This window comes from Macaca thibetana, chromosome 8 (assembly GCF_024542745.1).
Source record: "Macaca thibetana thibetana isolate TM-01 chromosome 8, ASM2454274v1, whole genome shotgun sequence".
Classification (NCBI taxonomy): domain Eukaryota; kingdom Metazoa; phylum Chordata; class Mammalia; order Primates; family Cercopithecidae; genus Macaca; species Macaca thibetana.
This window is the reverse complement of record NC_065585.1, coordinates 90,787,535-90,809,186: the sequence shown is the minus strand read 5'-3', so window position 1 is coordinate 90,809,186 and position 21,652 is coordinate 90,787,535. Positions and strand designations below refer to the sequence as shown.

General features: G+C 42.6%; 1 protein-coding gene and 1 pseudogene across 5 annotated transcripts in view; one reads left to right on the top strand and one right to left on the bottom strand.

Annotated features, from left to right (window-relative positions):
• The window catches only part of RGS20 (regulator of G protein signaling 20), a 79,533-nt gene that overhangs the window by 7,734 nt on the left and 50,147 nt on the right, over window positions 1-21,652 (top strand). The window lies entirely within an intron of this gene.
• On the bottom strand, window positions 185-781 carry LOC126961428 (ubiquitin-40S ribosomal protein S27a-like; annotated as a pseudogene).

Here is a 21,652-nt window from a genome sequence, read left to right as displayed (position 1 = left end):
ACCCTTTTAGGGCTGAATAGCTAGAACCAACACTTATACAGCTGTTGGATTTTTGCAACCATGGAAAGAATTATGCAACCTACTCCTTACCTCACCTGTATAATGGACTTTTATGTCTCAGGGTGGAGTGATAATGAGATTTAAGGGACTATTAGATTTCTTTCTTTCTTTTTCTTTCTCTTTCTTTCTTTCTTTCTTTCTTTCTTTTTCTTTCTTCCTTCCTTCCTTCTTTCTTCCTTTCTTTTTTCTTTCTTTCTTTTCTTTTTTTTTTTGTTCACGTCTTTTATTAACTAATACACAATTACTTGTCCTCTGGTTTGTTGAAGCAATAAATCAGACAACATTAGCCACAATAATGCCTGTGAAAGTGGCTGGCCATAAAAACTCCAGCACCACATTCATCTGAAAGGCACTCCCAATGAAGGCCACTAATTCTGGCATTTTCATCCACCTTATAGTATTTCAGGACACCCACTTCACCTTCTTTCTCTTATGCTTATTCTTGGGAGTTGGATAAGATTTCTTCCTATTTTTGGCACTACCATGAAGTCTCAACACAAGATAAAAAGAGTAGATTCTTTTTGAATGTTGTAGTCAGAGAAAGTATGTCCATATTCCAGTTACTTGCCAGCTTCCAGTCGCTTGTATTTGCTGATCAGGAGGAATTCCTTCCTTATCCTGGATATTGGCCTTTACATTTTTCGGTTGTATCCGAGGGTTCAACCTCGAGGTGATGATCTTCCCTGTAAGGATATTTGCAAAAATCTGCATTTTGGTAGATGCTCCATCTGAGGTTGAGGGAAATGAAGAGATGGGTTAGACTATAGACACAGGAGAGGGTGCTGGCCAGAGAGCAGTCCAAGAGCACGCCCATAGATTTCTTAATTTGTATAAAAGTCATGTTGATAAATAGTGACAGGAAGTCATTATCCATAGAACTCAGATTAGACTACTGTTAAAAAGTACATGTGGCCAGGTGTGGTGGCTCACGCCTGTAATTGCCACACTTTAGTAGGCCAAGGCGGGTGGATCACTTGAGCCCAGGAGTTCCAGACCAGACTGGGCAACACAGTGAAACCCCATCTCTTAAAAAAATGCAAAAAATTAGCTGGGTGTGGTGGTGCACACCTGTAGTCCCAGCTACTTGGGAGACTGAGGCCGGAGGATCACCTGAGCCTGGGGACGCTGAGGTTGCAATGGGCCATGATCTTGCCTCTGCTCTCCAGCCTGGGCAACAGAGTGAGACCCTGACTTAAAAAAAAAAAAAGTACATGTATATTTTTCTCTGTTCATCTTTTGATGACTCTAAAAGAATCTTACATGTATGGGGTCTTCCATATACATTCATTTTGTTTTTACAAATATTTATTTCTAGTGATTACCCAGATATAGTTCATATATCTCCTGCTATAAAGAAAGATATATCTATTTCTTTGCATTTAAGGGGGACTTTACATAAAAAATTTAATTCTTCCTGACTTAATATAATCCCGGCAAATTTCGGTTGTTAGGACTCTTTAATGAATTAGAGTATTTCTAAAACTGAAACAACGTTTTTCTGTGTTTATTAGGTTTCAGTGATGAGCTATTTGGTATTTTTGTGAGGTTTATGACAGCTTTTAACTTCATTTACTTAAGTTATAACTTATAGTAAAGTTTACACATCTTAAGAGTGGAACTTAGTAAACTTCATGTAAGTGTACCCCCACAGAACCACCATTTAGATCAGGGTTTCTCACCTCAGCACTGTGGAGATTTGAGGTTGAATAACTCCTTATTGAAGGGAGTTATTGAATGGAATAACTCCATTGCACTGTAGGATGTTTAGCAGCATCCCTGATCTCCACCCACTGGATGATCCAGTAGCACCCTTCCCTGGATGCCATGACCAAAAATGTCTAGACATTGCCAAGTGTCCCCTGGGGCCAAAATCACTCACCACATCTCTAGATGAAGATACAGGATATTTTCAGCACCCCATGCTCTCCTGAAGAGCCCATCTCGCTTCCTCCCATTCAGGACTCTCACAGGTAACCACTTTTACAACTTCTTTTAAACTGCCTGCTTTTTAAAGTTCATATGGAATTCAACAGTGTATAATAAATTTTGCATCTGGTTCTTTAGCTCAGCATTATGTTTTTGAGATTCATTTGTTGTTGTATGTATTGTTATTTTTTAATGCTGTGCAGCATTCCTTTGTATGAACACACCACAATGTATTTATCCATTCCACTACTGAAGAAATTTTAGTTGTTTCCAGTGTGGAGCTATTATTAATAATGCTAATATTAACATTCTCATTCATGTCTTTTGATGAACTTTTTTCCTTTGAGTATATGCCCAGGATAAAAATTGTTGGGTAATAAGTCCAGTGTATGTTTAGCTTTAGTAGATATTGCAAAACTGTTTCATAGTCCAAATCAGTTTACATCCATCCCCACCAGCAAAGCAAAATGTGTATTGCTTCACATCTTCACCAGTACTTAGTATTGTTTGCCCACTTAACTTTAGTCATTCTGGTGGCTGTGTAGTAGTATCTCATTGTGGTTTTAATTTGTATTTCCCTGGCTACTAATGGTGTTAAGCATCTTCCTATATGTTTTTGGGTCAAGTCATTTGTAAATTTTCTATTTAAAATGCCTCCACAAGCCTTTGGCCCATTTTTCTTTTTCTTTCTTTCTTTCTCTGTTTTTTTTTTTTTTTTTTTTTTTTTTTGAGACAGGGTCTCACTCTGTTGCCCAGGCTGGAATGCAATGGCACAATTAGCTGTGAAGCTGAGACTATAGGTGTGCACCTCCACACTCAGCTAAAGTTTTTTATTTTGGCTAGGGAGAGGAAGTAGAGATGGGGTTTCACCATGTTGCCCAGGCTGGTCTTGAACTTCTGTTTGGCCCATTTTTCTATTGTGCCATTGATCTTTTATTATTGTTATTATTGATCTGTCAGAGTTCTTTATATATTCTGGATACAGGACATCTGTCAAAACTCTGTGTGTGTGTGTGTGTGTGTGCGCGCGCGCGCGCGCATGTGCGCGCACTGCAAATCTCTTCTTCCAGTCTGGCCTGCCATTACACTCTCATTCCATTATCTTTTGACTTTCATAGTTTCTGTTGGAAAGTTATGCTTCTTTGAAGGTAGCATGTTTTTATCCTCTGGCTAAAGTTTTTCTCTTGTTTTTCACATACCACAGTGAATATAATGTGCCTATATGTGGTTTTCACTTTATTTTTTCTGCTTTGGGTTAACTAAGCTTCTTGTATCTGTGGATTGATGTCTTTCATCAACTTAGGAAAATTTTCACTCAGTGTCTCTTCAAATATGGCTTCATCTGGTTTTCTTTCTTTCTCTCCTGCTTCTGGGACCTTTCAAATCATACATATGTTAGACTTTTTCCTTCATGTCTCTTATTGTCTGATCTGTTTTGTTCATTTCTCATCTCTCTCTGCTTCAATTTGAATATTTTCTGTTGACCAGTGTTTTAGTTAATTAAGCTATCTTCCTCTGTGTCTAAGTCTTTTGTCAAACCATCTAGTGAGTTGTGAATTTCAGAACTTGTTTTCTTCTAAATGTAGTATGCTAATTTGATTCATTTTAATACATTTAAATTATCTGATGAAATTTCCCATCTTTTCATCAGTTTAGTCCATCTAATTCTTATCTACTAAATCCAATGAGATCATCTGTGTGCCTATATCTATTTTTTATTCATCACATTTTTATCTCTCTTCACAGATCTAGTAATTTTTATTATATGTAGACATTGCATATAAAGAAACTGTGTAGGTTCTGGTAATTTCTTCCACCAGCAAGGATGGAATCTCCCTTGGAGGGATTTCCTGTCTAAGGATGAAGGACTAAAGGGCTGATCACTTCAGGCCAGCAGATATTAGAATGGGTCAGATCTGGTTACAGTTTTGAGGTTTTTTTGTTTGTGTTGACATGGAATCCCCTTCTGTCACCCCCAGGATGGAGTACATTGGCACCATTATAACCTAGAACTCCTGGGCTCAAGCAGTCCTCCCACTTCAGCCTCCTGAGTAGCTGGGATTACAGTCACATGCCAATTCACCTGTGCATTTTTAAAAAATGTTTGGTAGAGATGGGGTCTGGCTATGTTACCCAGGCTGGTGGCTGCAGTTTTAATAAGATTTAGCTAACCCCCGGTTCTTTCTTGTTCCTTGAGAATTTTCTCCTGGGTTCCAGAATGAAAGCCTGGTGGACTTCCATCTCCTTGGTCTCAAAAGAATGGAAGACTCAGTCTTGCCTTCAGATTTTAAGTTTGTTCTTTGCCTCCACCTTCCCCATATGTCTTCCACATTTGATAAATGTCTTGTAGGACCCAGCCATGTGTTTGAGGAATGTCTTGTTACTGAAGGGAACTTGTCCTCCCGCATGAGAAAAGAGTCCGTTTATATCCTCAGCTTGTGCTAATGGTCAGCAAAAGCCCTCAGAAAAAAAAAAACAGCTAGTGACAGACTACTCAGCTTGGAAGAGCTCTCTCACTCAGAAATTTTAGTTTATGTAACCTTTTTGCTTTCACAGTTCTCTGATGACTTTAGAAATGTAATTTCACTTATTTATCTGAGTTTTTTAATTGTTGCATAACAATAGTGATTTGGGCTGGGCGTGGTGGCTCACGCCTGTAATCCCAGCACTTTGGGAGGCCAAGGTGGGCAAATCATTTGAGGTCAGGATTTCGAGACCAGCCTGGCCAACACAGCAAAACCCCATCTCTACTAAAAATACAAAAAAATTAGCTGGGTGTGGTGGCGTGTGCCTGTAGTCCCAGCTACTCAGGAAGCTGAGGCAGGAGAATTGCTTGAACCCGGTAGGCAGAGATTGCAGTGAGCCAAGATCACGCTTCTGCACTCCAGCCTGCGTGACAGAGCAGGACTCTGTCTGAAAAATAAGTGATCTGCCTTGACTTATTGACATTTTTCTTGAATTAATTTTCTGTTGATTGCATTGTTATCTTTCTTTTATATCATTTGTTTCCAGTGTAATTCAGAAAATGTGTATTTTAAAATTCACCATTTGTGTGTGTAAAATGTAATACATGCTTTGTCAGTTTGAAAACATTGGAAAGAAAAGAAGTATGTTATAATTTTGCAACTCTTTGTGCTTCAGATTGCAGTTGTGTAATGTAAAAAGCATGAGCGTTGGAATGAAAGAGAACTGGGCTCAAATTTTGACTTTGATCATTAGTTTTGTGAGCCTCTGAATCTGAATAGCAGTGATAAGAATACTTGCTTTAACATAATACATGTACAGCAGAGAGTTCAAGAGAGTATCAGTAAGTGGTACCTCTTACCAATATTCTTCTAATATTTATCATTATTTTAAGCTCTTGACCATGGATAATTTGATTTTAAACATTTATATTTTGATATATTTCTATTTGGTACAGTTTCTAAAATTTTCACCATTTGAACAATGTTCTTTTTAAAAAAACTTAATATAAAAGACCTGTACCATGACTTAATATCCAGGAAAAATTTTAGTGATATGTTTATGAATTCATATTTGGCCTAATCTTTGTCACTTATAGACCCCCCCAAAAATGACCTCCTGAAACTGCAGAATTTAGATAAAATTTAGTTGCAGAAAGAATTGCATTCAGAATAGTCACTCGCAGTAAAATCCACATTTAACTACTTCGTGTTATATCTAGTAGGGCTTATTATAAGATATAGGCAATAAGAAAACAATATTAAAAAATAATAAGAAAAGGCTAACACTGTTTTCTGGAAAGAACAGCTGGTTGACCTTTGCAGAGGAGAGTCTACGTGGGGACTGTAATTTTAACATTATCTCCATGAATGATTTAAATATAATTAATTTTCATATTAGATTTCCTGTTGCCATTGTTGCTCTTTTATTTTGACTATGGCATTTGCTTCCTGAAAAAAAAATACTATCCTAATATATAGAAATAGTCAGATTCTACTCTAAAGCTGGGATGGAAATGGTAAACCTGGAGGTGGAGTAGCAGGACCCTCCTGACCTGGGCCAGAAGGTTAGCACTGATGTGTGCATCCCCAAGGCCTTGGACTTACCTCAGTCTCACCTGTCATCTCACTCTTACTGTCTCAGCCTTTAGTTCCTTAGTGTGATGACAGCCAGCTTCAATGACAGCCAGCTTCACTGCTCTGACCTCCGTATTCCGAGAAGGACTGCTCTTCTTACCATTTGTGGGCAGATTTAAGTCAAGGCACAAGAGTGAGGGACTCTAGTTATGCAACAACCTGAAATTTGTCAAATTCCCACTAGAGCTAAACACATACATCACCTTCGGCCCCTTGAGTGATTGCCTAGGCTGTCCTGTTCTTTTGGCAAAATGAAATACTTATTAACAAAAACACCAGAACATCATAACCAGACCACGTAGAATAAATTTGACTTAAAGGAGGAAAGAGTACTAAGAAGTATAAAAAGGATAAAATTATGCAAAATCTAGTAAAACGAAAAACTCACCCCCCGAACATATTAAACAAATGTCATAAACTAAACAAAAGGCTTTATTTCTTTTTTTTTTTTTTGAGATGGAGTCTCGCCGTGTCTCCCAAGCTGGAGTGCAGTGGCGCGATCTCAGCTCACTGCAAGCTCCACCTCCCAGGTTCACGCCATTCTCCTGCCTCAGCCTCCCGAGTAGCTGGGACTACAGGTGCCCACCACAACGCCCGGCTAATTTTTTGTATTTTTAGTAGAGACAGGGTTTCACTGTGTTAGCCAGGATGGTCTCTATCTCCTGACCTTGTGATCCACCCGCCTCGGCCTCCCAAAGTGCTGGGATTACAGGTGTGAGCCACCACGCCCGGCCCAAAAGGCTTTATTTCTTTTCTTTATCTTCCAGTGATCTGTATTCAAAATCATGAGGGCATTTATGAAAACTATAAATACTAATTTAGATAGAGAAAACATTTGTTAAAATCGATCAAATCTACTCTGATAATTAGAAGGCTACATATAGCTTATATTTTCTTAATTGAAACAGGTCCTCTACGTGCCTTTTTACCCAATACGTTAGTAAGGAGGTTTTCGCCCTGGGTCTCTGTATCCAACTGCCTTATTTTGTCTCACTGAAAGGTTATAAATTGCTTATGGTTCCCTGCGAAGAGTCCAAAGTGCATAACCACTGAACATTTCAAGTCTGAAATTTCTTCAATTTTAGATCTGTTTGTTCAACATATCTACTATTTGACACTTCACGCCAAGGGGGAGGGAGATCTAAAATTCAGTAGATATTTTGGTACAAACTGTAGAAAACTAAAACCTCGAGGAGCAGAGATTCTCCCACACACATCCTAGGAACTGCAGACAAAAACATTCTGTCAGCTTAGCCCAGAGAACTGTCTTGGGAATGCTAAGGCCCTGTGGGACAAAGTAATGTGCTGGAGTTTCTCTTAGCCCATTCGAATCAAAGCAGACCTGCTGGGAAAAGGACTCCAGCAACCTTCGCTGATCGGCCTACACAAATGATCCAAATCCATCGAACTGTGGCCCATGTGCAGCTGTGGTTGTGAGGGGCACAGTTCTGTGGGGTGACAGATGCGTCCGTGCCTTGAACCACATGATCTAGATTCAAGCCTGTGTGGCCCTGACTGAATGTCAGGCACATTAGACAACCTCCTTGAAGCTGAGTTTTCCCCATTAATAAATGGGATCTCAAAACCTCACAAAATCATTTCAAATATTAAATGTAAGATGTGATACATTTGCTCATGTAAACATAGGAAAAATTGTGCATTATTTAGGCCCTGATAGAGTTTGGATTTTTTCTAGAGTCAGGATTTGCCTTTGAAGCCCACAGGAGGGGACTAACAGGGTCTAGATTATATTTTTAAACAGTTAGTAAATATTTTAGGCTTTGTGGGCCATGTGCTTTCTATTGCAACTACTCAACTCTGCTACTGTAACAGAAAGCTGTGAGGGGAGAGGGAAGGCAGTGGATATGGAATGTATTGTAGCCATCCAGACAAGAGATGGGTCCGCCAGCCTAGGAGAAGCAGCAGGGATGCAGTGCAGGCCTGGTGTGAGTCCTGGAGATGCAGTGAGCTTGCTCATGAGTGATGCATGAGGAATCAAGGTGACTCCTTATGTAGGTGGATGGTGGCACCATGTGTGGCCATGGAGAAGACAGGAGGTGAAACAGACGGGCTGGAGGGGGAGACGCTGGATTCCATGTTAGACCCTAGCGATGCCCAGGACAGCTCCAACTGTGGTGCCAGGCAGCTGGTTGGATCTGTGTGTATGGCAGCCAGGGAATGGCCTGGGCTAGAGGCAGAAATGTGGATTCGTCAGGTTCTGATGATGTGCAGCCTTCTGTGCTGTTGTATGCTAAATGATCATGAAGTTATGGTGGGAAGCTCTTGAACATAACCAGTAGGATCTTACTACTTTAGAATCTGCACTTCCTTTTCTCAATTATCCATAAACAGTCTATGAAGAGTTTCTGTTTGTGATAGGGGTCAGCAAACAAGGCACAGGGCCACCTCCAGCCCTCTGCCTGCTTTTGTATGCCCTGAACACTAATAATGGTTTTTATTTTTATTCCTTTTGTTTGTTTGTTTGTTTGTTTTGAGACGGGGTCTTGTTCTGTCGCCCAGACTGGAGTGCAGTGGTGGGATTTCGGCTCACTGCAACCTCCGCCTCCCGGGTTCAAGCAATTCTCTTGCCTCAGCCTCCTGTGTAGCTGGGACTACAGGCGCCCACCACCATGCCCGGCTAATTTTTTTGTATTTTTAGTAGAAATAGGGTTTCACCATGGTGGTCAGAGTTGTCTCGAACTTCTGACCTCGAATGATTCACCCGCCTTAGCCTCCCAAAGTGCTGGGATTACAGGTGTGAGCCACTGCATTCGGCCAAGAATGGTTTTTACATTTTTTAATTGTTGGGAGAAAAAGTCAAAAGAATAAGGCCAGGCATGATGGCTCGTGCCTGTAATCCCAGCACTTCGGGAGGCCTAAGCGTGAGAATCTCTTGAAGTTGGGAGTTTGAAACCAGCCTGGCCAACAAAGCAAGACCCTGCCTCTGCAAAAATAAAAAATTAGCCAAGTGTGGTGGCATAAGCCTTAGTTCCCGCTACTCAGGAGGCTGATGCAGGAGGATCACTTGAGTCCAGTAGGCTGAGGCTGCAGTGAGCCGTGGATTGCACCTTTGCACTCCAACCTGTGTGACAGAGTGAGATGCTGTCCCACCCCCCCCAAAAAAGAAAAAGACGAAGATTTTGTGACACATGAAAATTTTACAGAATTCAGATTTTAGCATTCATAAAGATTTATTGGAGCACAGCCATGCTCATTTGTTTGATGTTTGAGGCTGCCTTTGTGATATAGAGGCAGAATTGAGTAGTTGCAGACAGACCAGGAGGCCTGCAAAGTGTGCAATAGGTACGCTCTGGTCCCTCACTGAAAATGTTTGTCTACCTCTGGACTATAGCATAAATATAAGTGTGGGGTATTACTAGGTTTTTGTAGGAAACAATGTGTATGAAAGTAAATATGAAGTTCAAGCAATGACAATTTTATTTCTTACAGGATAGTCTACTCTTTAAAAAAATTTCAAAAGACAGACCAAAAATCCAATTAAAGGAAATCTCCTATAGGAAATAAAATTAAAGGACCCAACTTAAGATTCCTTTGGGTATCCACTATTTCAACATTCAGCATTTTCATATTAACAGGAAAACTTAGTAGCAATTAACAAGCCCCGAAAGGACTAATGAAGAAGGACCACTGGGAAATAATATGCACAAAGGTTTTGTGGCTCACAGAGCTCAGATGGTTTTCAGAGATTTCAAATTACTTACAGCTTGAAAGCTTTAAATAGAATAGGAACTTGCTATTTCATACCATTATCATAGGAGAATCACCCTAGGATAAAAAATTCTAATAATGGACACAAGACAAAGTTTGAGGAGCCAATGCTACTGTCCACGGGGGGATCATAGAGAATTTTCTATGGGCAAAAGTGGAATTTGTGAAAAAAGAAATGTAGAGGGGAAATTTGCCCAGACATTACCGTAAGAAGTAGAGAAAGCTAGTTACTTATAAACACATCTTTTGTACATTTTTATCCTTAATTTGCATGTACATTAACACATTTCATAACCCATCTGCTGTAATTGATGGAGAGAAAGTTCTTCAGCAAATATTCATCCAGGCCTAATGTCTGTTAAGATCTGTGCCCAGCACAAGCAGAATGGGCTAGGGCTGCCCTGGAAGACTGGACCAGATTAGAGGTGGATTCCTGCAGCACTGGGTAAGGCCCTAGTTCTCAGTTGTGGTCAAACTTGGATGCCCTGTCCATAAGAGTTTCCTTAGTTCCAGCTAATAATTTACGGGCAATGGTAGGAAGCATCAGTAGAAATGTTATTCATTAAAGATGGTTCAAATAAAAATGAATGTTACTTTTAAGGAACCTAATCTTTTAATGGGCGTACGTTATAATATCCATATAGTAACCACAATACATTTGTCATACCCAACAAAATTAACAGTAAGCAATTAGCATCATCTAATGTGTAACCATAGCACACTCTTTCTCATTAGCCTCTTTACTAATCTTCATCATCCATCTTCTTTTTCATACACCATCTTGAAGAAACTGGACCTGCTGCCCCATTGATTGTCCCACGTTGAATTCATTTGCTGCTTCCTCAAGTTGCTAACTTGTTCCTGTATTCTCTAAATTTCTGCAAACTAGATGTTAGACCCAAAGGCTCAAATAAATTCTTGTTGCACCACATCAGAGGGATACAATGTCTGCAAAAATACAGAATGGCTGATAGGTCCAAGGCATGTGAGGCACACACTGCAAAGGCAACAGGTGCTACTGTTACCACAGCCGCCTTCTGCTTGCTGAAAGAGCTTGAGCGTCCACTCCGGGCCAAACTTTGGGAGCTCTGTTCCTCGGCAGGGCTGGAATGCCTCCTTGATGGCTGTGGGGCTGGATCACACCCCTTCACCTTGCACCAGCAGGAGCTGCTGCTCTGCCTCCCCCTGGCTGTAATTCCCTGCCTGACCTGAGGAGTGGTGACGATGATGATGATGAGGTTGCGCTTCCCTTCTGCACTGTTAATTTGGAGAATGTTCCAGGTGAGGAAAATGCATCACCTTCAGAGGATACCAGATGTTACCCAGACCACTGTCCTGGTATTGAGGGTACTCAGAGTGTACCTAGAAGTAGGTGTGGCCATTAGGGAGCACAGAAGGAGTGCTATCCTTTTTCCTTTGGAAGGCTGTGTTCCGTCCATCACGTCAGAACCAAAGAAGAAACCGGCTTACTCGTAATGCTCCATTGCCTTCACCATTACTTCCATATAACTTCCATGTAATAACCTTGTGGCACTTTAACAGAAGTGTGGATTTGTGGAGGATTTAAATTCATATCAAATGCCAATTCACATTTTTCAGGGTTATTTTGAAGCATGCCTAACACATGATACCCTGTGGGCTCTAGATTACTTAGATTTCAAAACCAGAGATAGAAATGAAATATGTATGAGATTGAATCCAGTAAGGGCTTATGTGGCATTAATTGCACATATTTATTGTTTTCTCTATTAAATAAAAGCTGAACTGTAATTAGTTAAGCCAGACGCATTTCTGTCTTTCCAGATGCACTGTGGGAACCCACTTTTCCACCTGGTGAATGTTGAAAAGACTGTAAATACAATAATTCTCTAGGCCAAAGAGCACGGCAGGTGCTTTTAACCAAGGAAAGAGCTTGCATTTCTGATCTTTGTACTGACGTATGCCTATCAAAGAAGACACTGAAATGCTATGTAATGTTCAATTGCATTTCACACTGTAGCATGGTGGTCAGAGAAAGTATTTTCATGGCACATTTTTGTTCAAATACATATTAAAATTTCTGCTCTTAGGAACTTATGCTCCCAGCTGTGATGTGTTAATAGCATTTCCTTCAGAAGTCAGGCAGCTGCCCCCCACCCTGGCTATGATGCTGTGCGATGCTCCTGTGTCTGTCCTCCTGGCACCACAATGCCTGTGTACCGTGTTTGTCACCAGCATGCCACATATGCTATGTCCACTGCCTTTTCTCTCTATTCTCTTTCTTGGGTATTTTTTCCCTCCTTTTCTCATGTGTCTCAGGTTTAAGTCACAGAATCATGACTTTATGGAACAGCAAGGGGAACGACTCAACCAACAGCAGCCCAGAGCAGGCAGCTGACTTATGTCAGGTGAACATGTTAGTGACAGAACAGAACTCACAACCTGCATTTCTATACTTTTTGGTACTCAATCCACTACGCTGCCTTTAAGGTAAATTAAAATACCAGCATTTAAAAACTATTTTATGGCATACATTCACAGAGATGAATAATCATCACTGCAATTCATTTTAGAATATTTTCATCACTCCAAGAAGAAACCCAGCACCCCTTAGCCGTCAACCACCAAGTCCAGCAGCCCCAGGCAACCACTGAACTACTTTCTGTTTCCACAGATTTGCCTGTTCTGAACATTTCATATAGATGGGGTCATATGATACGTAGCCTTTTCTAGCTGGCTTCCCTCACTCAGCATCCTGTTTGCACAGTTCAGCCATGTAGTGACAGGTAAACCATGGCATGTTAGAAAGAGAAGAAAAACTTGGTGATCATTTTGCCTCCAGTTCACAGAGGAGGAAACCAAGGCCTAGGGAGGTGGCTTCAGGCTCCAGTCACAAAGCCCAACAGGGGAAGAGTGAGGATCCAGCTAGACCCCTCACAACTCACTGCCCTCAGCAGGCTTCCTGGTGCTTCCCTGACCTGCGTGCAAAGGTGCTCTGCTTGGTGAACTGGCAGATTTACCTGCCTGTCCTCTAGTCTTTCTGTTCTCAGCTTTGCCCAGCTATTTTTGTCACTGCTTGCATGTCCTTGAAGGCATTCTGGGTTACTTCTAGGTTTGTGAATGGTCGAGGTGCCAGATGTCTGAGGGTGGGTAAATGGAGTCCCTGCTATTTCAGTCCCTGCTGAATATAGGCACAAAGGTACAGGACCAATTTGTTTACAGTCTTTTTTTTCCCCCTAGGTTAGAATGCAGTGGTGCAAATCATAGCTCACTGCAACCTTAACCTCCTGGGCTCAAACGATCCTCCCACCGCAGCCTCCCGAGTAGGTGGAATTACAGGTGCATGCCACCATGTCTGGCTGATTTTTAAATTTTTTTTAGAGACAGAGTCTCACTATGTTGCCCAGGCTGGTCTCAAACTCCTGGACTTAAGCAATCCACCCGCCTCAGCCTCCCAAAATGCTGAGATTACAGTTGTGAGCCACTGCACACAGCCTTTCATACAGTCTTAAAACACCTGTAAGGTCTTTCCATATTACTCATCCTATTTTTACGTTAAATATCAATAAGTTTATATAGCAAGACATGTAAACAACAAATAAACTATCAATAAGTACTAAATTTAAAGAAATAATGGCACCAGAGTAGCACCTGGTTTTCAGAGAACTTTCACATACGTTCTCTCATTTAATCCTCTTAAAAAATTTCAAGGCAGCTATTGTTACACACATGAGGAGGTGGAGGCTTAGGAAGGCGAAGTAATTTGGTCCGGGCCTCACAGGTGGCAAAGGTCAGGATGGCAGGGGTCCTCTGACCGGACACCCCATGCTCTCCTCCCGCTGTTGCACCAGACTGCTGGACATTCTTGGCCCAGTTCTCTGTTTTAAGTGAGTGTTCTCTAGGGACCAGCTGTGGGTCACAGGCCAGCCCAGCACTCAGAGGACCCCTCCAAGTAAACCCGATATTCCCACTCGGCCCTCTGACCCTGGTCTCAGCAGGGCTGCTCACATCCTGACCTTGCTTCATGGGACACTCCTCCACGCCCCTCACAGCATCCCACTGTACTCTCTGGTCATTGGTCTACCAGCAGCAACATGCCCTGGCCTTCATACTTGTCGCTCTCTTTTTTTTTTTTTTTTTAGATGTAGTCTTGCTCTATCGCCCAGGCTGGAGTGCAGTGGTGCAATCAATCTCGGCTCACTGCAACCTCCGCCCTGCAAGTTCAAGTGATTCTCCTGCCTCAGCCTCCTGAGTAGCTGGGACTACAGATGCTCATCACCATGCCCGGCTAATTTTTGTATTTTTAGTAGAGACGGAGTTTCACCATGTTGGTCAGGCTGGTCTCGAGCTCCTGACCTCAAGTGATCCACCCGCCTCGGCCTCCCAAAATGCTAGGATTACAGGCGTGAGCCACCGCGACCGGCCTATACTTGTCTCTTAATGTCCCTTTCTGTTTCATCTCTCGCTGGGATCTGGCTGGTCTTTGAGAACACTGCCTCCCCTATGGCCCTGGTAGTTAGAGACATTTCTCCACAGAAATGCTCCACAGAAATTTGGGGCTTAGCAGTAAGGTAGGTGTCTCTGCTGTCTATTGCCACTTCTAAAACATTCCTTCTCTGAAAAACCGCACCTCTTAAATTCTGACACATGCTACAAAGATGGTTGAAACTTCAGGTCATTATGCTGAATGAAATAAGCCAGACACAACAGGACAGATACTATATGATTTCACTTATATGAGGTACTTAGAGTAGTCAAAATTATAGAGACAGGCCTGGCACACACCTGTAGTCCCAGCTACTTGGGAGGCTGAGGCAGGAGGATTGCTCCAACCCAGGGGTTTGAGGCTGCAGTGGTATGATCATGCCTGCAAATAGCCACTGCACTCCAGTGTGGGCAACAGAGTGAGGCCCTGTCCCTTAAAAAAAAAAAAAAAAAAAAGGAAAGCATTATAGAGATAGAATAGAATGCAGAATGGCAGTTGCCAACATCGTTGGTGAGATTAATCCACTTATTGAGGTAGTTGGAGATTGTTCATAATCTCATTGTTCATGAGATTATTCTCATCGCTGAATAATATCCTGTTATATAAACACATTCACTTATCCATTCTACTTTTTTTTTTTCCTTTGAGTCAGGGTCTTGCTCTGTCACCCAGGCTGGAGTACAGTGATGTGACCTGGACTCACCACAACCTCCGCCTCCCGGACCCAAGGAATTCTCCCACCTCAGCCTCCTGAGTAGCTGGGACTATGCACATGTCATGACATTCAGCTAATTTTTGCTTCTTTTTGTAGAGACGGGGTTTTGCCATGTTGCCCAGGCTGGTCTCAACTCCTGGGCTCAAGCTGTCTGCCCACTGTGTCCTCCCAAAGTGCTGGGATTACAGGCCTGAGCCACTGTGCCTAGCCCTATTCTACTGTTGGTGAACATTTGAATAGTTTTAGGCTATTATGTGCAGAACATCCTAATGCACACTTTTGGTACAGCGTTCTGGGGGAGTATATACTAAGGCCTGGAATGGCTGGGTCACATGGTGTACATGGGGTCAGCTGAAACACATGCTGTGAGTGTTCCTAACTGGTTACACCAATTTACACTCCCATCAGCGGCGCGAGAGAGTTCTGGTTGCTCTCTACCCTTGCTCTCTATCCTTCTCAACACTTGGCATTTCCTTCGTTTATTTTAGCCGCTCTTTTGTGTGGGGATGTGCATGCCATTCCCTGTCTATGCATAGTTGTAATATTTGCACTGGCTCATTACACTGACCAATAGATTATGGATACTGCTGTGAAAATGAAGAAAAAGATAAGCTTTTGGCCAGGCGTGGTGGCTCACGCCTGTAATCCCAGCACTTTGGGAGGCTGAGGTGGGCAGATCACGAGGTCAGGAGATCGAGCCCATCCTGGCTACCACGGTGAAACCCCATCTCTACTAAAAATACAAAAAAATAGCTGGGCATGGTGGCTGACGCCTGTAGTGTCAGCTACTCAGGAGGCTGAGGCAGGAGAATGGCGTGAACCCAGGAGGCGGAGCTTGCAGTGAGCCGAGTTTGCACCACTGCACTCCAGCCTGGGCGACAGAGCGAGACTCCATCTCAAAAAAAAAAAAAAAAAAAAAAAAAAAAAAAAGCTTTTAAATGTAAAAACAAAATGATTGGGGTTTTTTTTAATTAATTTATTTTTTTTTTTTGAGACGGAGTCTCGCTCTGTCGCCCAGGCTGGAGTGCAGTGGCGCGATCTCGGCTCACAGCAACCTCTGCCTCCCGGGTTCAAGTAATTCTCCTGCCTCAGCTCTCTGAGTAGCTGGGATTACAGGCACTCGCCACCATGCTTGGCTAATTTCTGTATTTTTGGTAGAGAAAGGGTTTCGCCATGTTGGCCAGGCTGGGCTCGAACTTATGACCTCAAGTGATCTGACCACCTCAGCCTCCCAAAGTGCTGGGATTACAGGTGTGAGCCACCCGCACCCAGCCCAAAATGATTGATTCTTATATTTTTGACAGAGAGATCAGATTGATCAGTTCATACTCTGGCAGTTAATTTTATTTCCTCTAAATAAAAATGGACAGGTTAACTTATTAAGCAGTTGTGTTATCAATATGGTACGTGTGTGTGCTTGTATAGATAGATGTATATGTACATACATAACTATATATTTTGTTGGACACATAATATTTTAGGTGCCTGCTGTACGCTAGACACTGTTCTACAATCATTAAAAAAGTACTGCCCTGTTTCACTATTGATTTTTTTAAAATTCTGAAAATGGTGAACAAACAATGAGGCTTACAACATTTGTTGCAGGATAAGAAATCTCAATTTAGAAAAATGTTGTTAACTTTGACTAACCTGGAATGCTTGTCACGCAGTCCCGGAATTAATTTTGATCCTAATCTGGCTATATCTGCACCCCAGCCAGCCACCTTCCACAGCAGTTAAGTCCCTGACAGGAGATGGCACCCAAGAAGGCACAAACAGCAAACTGGTTTCTGCCTAGGATCTCTGCCAGCTCTGCAGCCTTGGTGATGTCACTTACATAGCTCAGCACTCTCCATGCTTCTTCCCAGCCTGAGCCAAGCAGCATCTGTCCCTTGCCTACCCCACCTTCCACAGTGAAAGGTATTTCCCAAGAAAAGCACACTCACCCTAAAGCCAGGTCCCTCCCTACCAAGTCTCAGCACTAGATGCTGCTTCAGAAGGAGGAGCAGAGCAGAAAGACCACAGAGGGAAGAAGGGCATTTGTGGCTCTCTCATAGCTCCTACCAGAATTTTACCTTTTATCCAAGGTGAGAATGGAGGCAGAGTGAGTGGCGGGGAGACTTCCATCATTGTCCAGACCTGAGATGTTAACTAGGGCCATAGCATGTGGAGAAGAACAGGGCAGACGTGAGAGGCATGCTGGGAGGCAGATTACCTTTGCCTTTGCCAGGAGTTCGAATTGGGAGAAGGTGAAGATGACAAGTTTTCTTGAACAACTGGAGAGATAGTAACACTGCTTGACAAGAGAGAAAAAACAAGAAGGGGTAGCTTCGTCTGGGGAGATAATAACTTCGCTTTTTTTTTCACCAAGTCTCACTCTGTCACCCAGGCTGGAGTGTAGTGGTCTGCTCACTGCAACCTCCGCCTCCCAGGTTCAAGCGATTCTCCTGCCTCACCCTCCCAAGTAGCTGGGATTACAGGTGCCCGCCACCATGCCTGGCAAATTTTTATATTTTTAGTAGAGATGGGATTTCGCCCTGTTGGCCAGGCTGGTCTCAAACTCCTGACCTAATGTGATCCTTCCGCCTCGGCCTCCCAAAGCGCTGGGATTACAGGCGTGAGCCACCGCGCTCGGCCACAAAGATTTCCGACATTAATTTTTCTATGATGTAAGTTGCCTGTTTTTTTTCTGTAATTTGTAATAAATACGAAGAAATTCTCATTAGGGAGCCTGTTCCTTGCTGGGAAACAGTAAAAAGCTGGCCATTCTCATGCAAACCGTTAATGATGGCCTGACACATTCCTCAGCCACTTGAAGAGTCCCTAAAGCAGCCCCACAGACAAAAATTTTCCCAAGTGTTTAATGTTTTCAGAGGTGCCCTGGGCTAAGTTATCACTGGGAGTGCACCCCAGCTGCAATTTTCTTGAGAATGCCACTGTTTGCTGGGATAAGCAAAGCTCTTAATAAAGATTTCAATCAGTACTTACAAAATGCTCCTTCGTTGTTGGCTGACGTTAGGAAAGAACAAATAAAAACATACATAATTTATTAATTTCCTTCAGATCATACTCTCTTCTTTCTAATACTTCCCAAAAGGCCATTGTAAAAGTTGAATTATATAGGATGTTCATTTACTAATGGCAGAAGAGAAGAGAAAGACACTCTTATTATAGTCTTAAAGCCTTCACTGGCTTAAAAACTCCTGGGGCTTACACATTTGGCAATGGCTATATAAACAAAAGTGTAAAGATTTCCATGATAAGTCACTGAAAAACAGATGGTAAGATGCTTAAGTGGTTTTTTAAAAGATGAGGACATCTGTAAGCATCCATCTGGAAGTAATTATAATTCAAAAGTCTTTTGTTACTATTAAGCTTCCAGTTGACTTCCCCTACTAGAAAACAATGGACCAGCTTTTTCTTAAAATAGTCAGACAATAAAACCCAAATAGTCAGACAATAAAACCAAAAGACAGAAAATTTTGAAAACCCACAGATTTGCCTGGAGGCAAAGTTTAGAATTTCCACAAAAATCCACCAGCATCGAAACTGTTAGCTTTCTGTATCAAATGTAGTGGAAAATAGAGCTTTGATTTTATTTTTTGGTCTATTTGTGCTGAAGTCCGTGCAAGTAATTCTAGCTCTTCATTAATATTTCATGAGCCACAGTGAGATGGACTTTTGTCTGGTGATGACTACACTGCAGGATAATAGGCCAGCGTCCTCTCAAACTTAGAATCGCCTCATCTCAGCATCCTACTAAACAGAACGTCACTGTTGACCAGCATTCAGCTTACATCTCGCTGCTAATAGTAACAGGGCCTGTTTGTGACCTCAGCAGCATCTGGTGATCAGGTGTTACATGATTCAGAGAAAACCACATTCCCCTGTTGCTATTTTCAGGTAGGCAGCTAAACCCAGGGAGAGTTTAGCATGGATTCGGCAGGTCTGTTTTTCTAACCTCATTGTGTAAATTCTTGAATGAGAATCTAGCGAGCAGCCAAAAAAAGACTTCCTGTGAACTCATCCTCCTCGAAGCCAAACATCTTCAGAAACTGTTTCCTTCAGGTTCTGGAAGCCTAGAACCCTTCATATGAGATTTGTCCCTCTCTCCAACACATTTTATGCCTCCTGTCCCCAGCCAAATGGCTTTTCCATGCTTTTCCTCCTCCCCTTCATTTGACTTCCAGTTCTGTCTGAACTCAGAGGCATGCATGGGGCTGAGAGGGGCCCGGATCACAGGTTCCCCCTCCTCCACCCACAAGTGAGCATCCAACTTTAAGACCAAGTATTTAAGACCAGAGGACCCTACAAAAAACTCACTGAGGCCAGGCGCGGTGGTTCATGCCTGCAATCCGGCACTTTGGGAGGCCAAGGCGGGCGGATCACAAGGTCAGGAGTTCGAGACTATCCCGGCTAACATGGTGAAACCCAGTCTCTACTAAAAATGCAAAAAATTAGCCAAGCATGATGGCATGTGCCTATAGTCCTAACTACTCGGGAGGCTAAAGCAGGAGAATCACTTGAACCCAGGAGGTGGAGGTTGCAGTGAGCCGAGATGGCACCGCTGCACTCCCGCCTGGGTGACAGAGCAAGATTCCATCTCAAAAAAAGAAAAAACAACTCCCTCAACGCTCTGCTACTTTGCTATCCAGTGGCCCCTAAGTGTGCCGGCAAATGTGGTATCTGTGGAAAATCATCCTGCATCCAAGGCAAGATAGTATTAGAGAAAGATTTCCCAGGCTGGGGAAACCTAGAAGGCAGGACGACCAAGAGGAGGGTAAAATTAGGAGTGAATTGAAACACATTGTGTTAAATACTCAGAAACGTTACAGCAGAGAACAAGGAAACGAGAGTGTCTCTTGAGGCTGCGGTACAGGAGGATATTCCTGGAATATCATCGTGCTTTTCATGCACCTTGGAACCACAGTCAGTGGGAGCTCAGAAAACAGTGCAATTGAAATGAATGAGGCTCATGAGGAAAGGCGCCTTGTTCTTAATGTGGAACAGCAACAAAGACCCGATCATTTGAACAGGCTCAAAAAAGTACTGGGAGAGATATGTATAGGGCACAACTGAGGGACTAAGATAAAATTATAGCATCCCAGTGCAATGCAAGGGGAAGGCTTACAGCTGAGAGTTAGGAGGGAGACTCCCTTGTTTTTGTCCATCTGCTATAGTTGGTATATTGGGGATTACCAAAGCTGTAAAATCCCCAGACATAGCTCTCTGGCTTCACGTTCCACCCCATTTTAATGTCATTAGTCATTTCTTCAATGAGATAATAGAGGGCCAAATGTCCCATCAATTAACTCTGTAGCATATCGTAACAAAAATCTGGGAGGAGCGATGGAACTGAGTGGCCAGGTGGGTTGGTATCAGAGCTGTCTTCACACTGGTCCCATTCTTCCTTGTCTCAGATAACAAAGCACACAGATTCCTCCTGCTTGTGAACCGTGTTTTTTTCTGAAGCATTTGATGTTTTCTATGTTTTGATAGCCTTCCTGTATCTATTAAGATTTAAAGAATCTTGGCTGGGCACGGTGGCTTACGTCTGTAATCTCAGCACTTTGAGAGGCCGAGGCAGGCGGATCACGAGGTCAGGAGTTCGAGACCAGCCTGGCCAACGTGGTGAAACCCGTTTCTACTAAAAATATAAAAATTAGCTTGGTATGGTGGTGCGAGCCTGTAATCCCAGCTACTTGGGAGGCTGAGGCAGAAGAATTGCTTGAACCCGGGAGGCTGAGGTTGCAGTGAGCCGAGATTGCCCCATTGCACTCCAGCTCTGGGTGACAGAGTAAGACTCTGTCTCAGAAAAAAAAAAAAAAAAAAAAAATTTAAAGAATCTTTCCAAAATATTTAAAGAGTAAGAGAGATGCTCTTGGGGATGGGGAGTGGCGGGGCACGTAACGATTCTCCTGGGAGGCCAGAGGCCAGGCTAACAGGCTCCCGCATCTCATAGCTTCTTAGGATCCCAGAAAATGAATGGCAAGCTTACGCTTTGCATTTTAGAGGGGTAGGAAATGAGGGGCCAAAAGATTTAACCAGGATACAGGTTAAGTTTAAAGATCATTACTGGCTACCATGTCTAAGGGTAAGGTTTGGGATTCCTGCCTTTGGGTCATTGTGGAGCCATCAAAGGTAGGGGGTACTGTCACCCTGATCCTGAAATAGTCACAACGCCAGCCCGGAAAAACATCCATCTAGAAGTACATTCTGTAGGGTAGAGTCTCGGGTTCAATGAAGTTATGAGGCGGGTGGTGAAAGGTCAAAGCTGCCCGACCCATTCATGATGCTTGACAGAGAGCAGTCCGTCTGAAGATGGTTGACACTGAAACTATTGAAAACGGCATATGCATATGGAAAGAAAAGATGGACAATGTTGGGAGATGGGATACTGGGTGATTTTATTTAACTCTTAGAAATTTTCTTTATAGAACCTTGAAAGCAACAAATAAAGGCAGGCACATGCAGACAAGGCAGCTATAGAAAGGAAATCATGAAAGTTAGAAGCAATAGTTGGAATAAAGCAATAGATAAAGGAGATACAGAAAAGTAAAACACTGGACTTGCCGAGCTACTAAAACTTATAAAGACTACTTCTGGGAGCAGTGATTCATGCCTGCAATCCCAGCACTTTGGGTGCCCAAGTTGAGT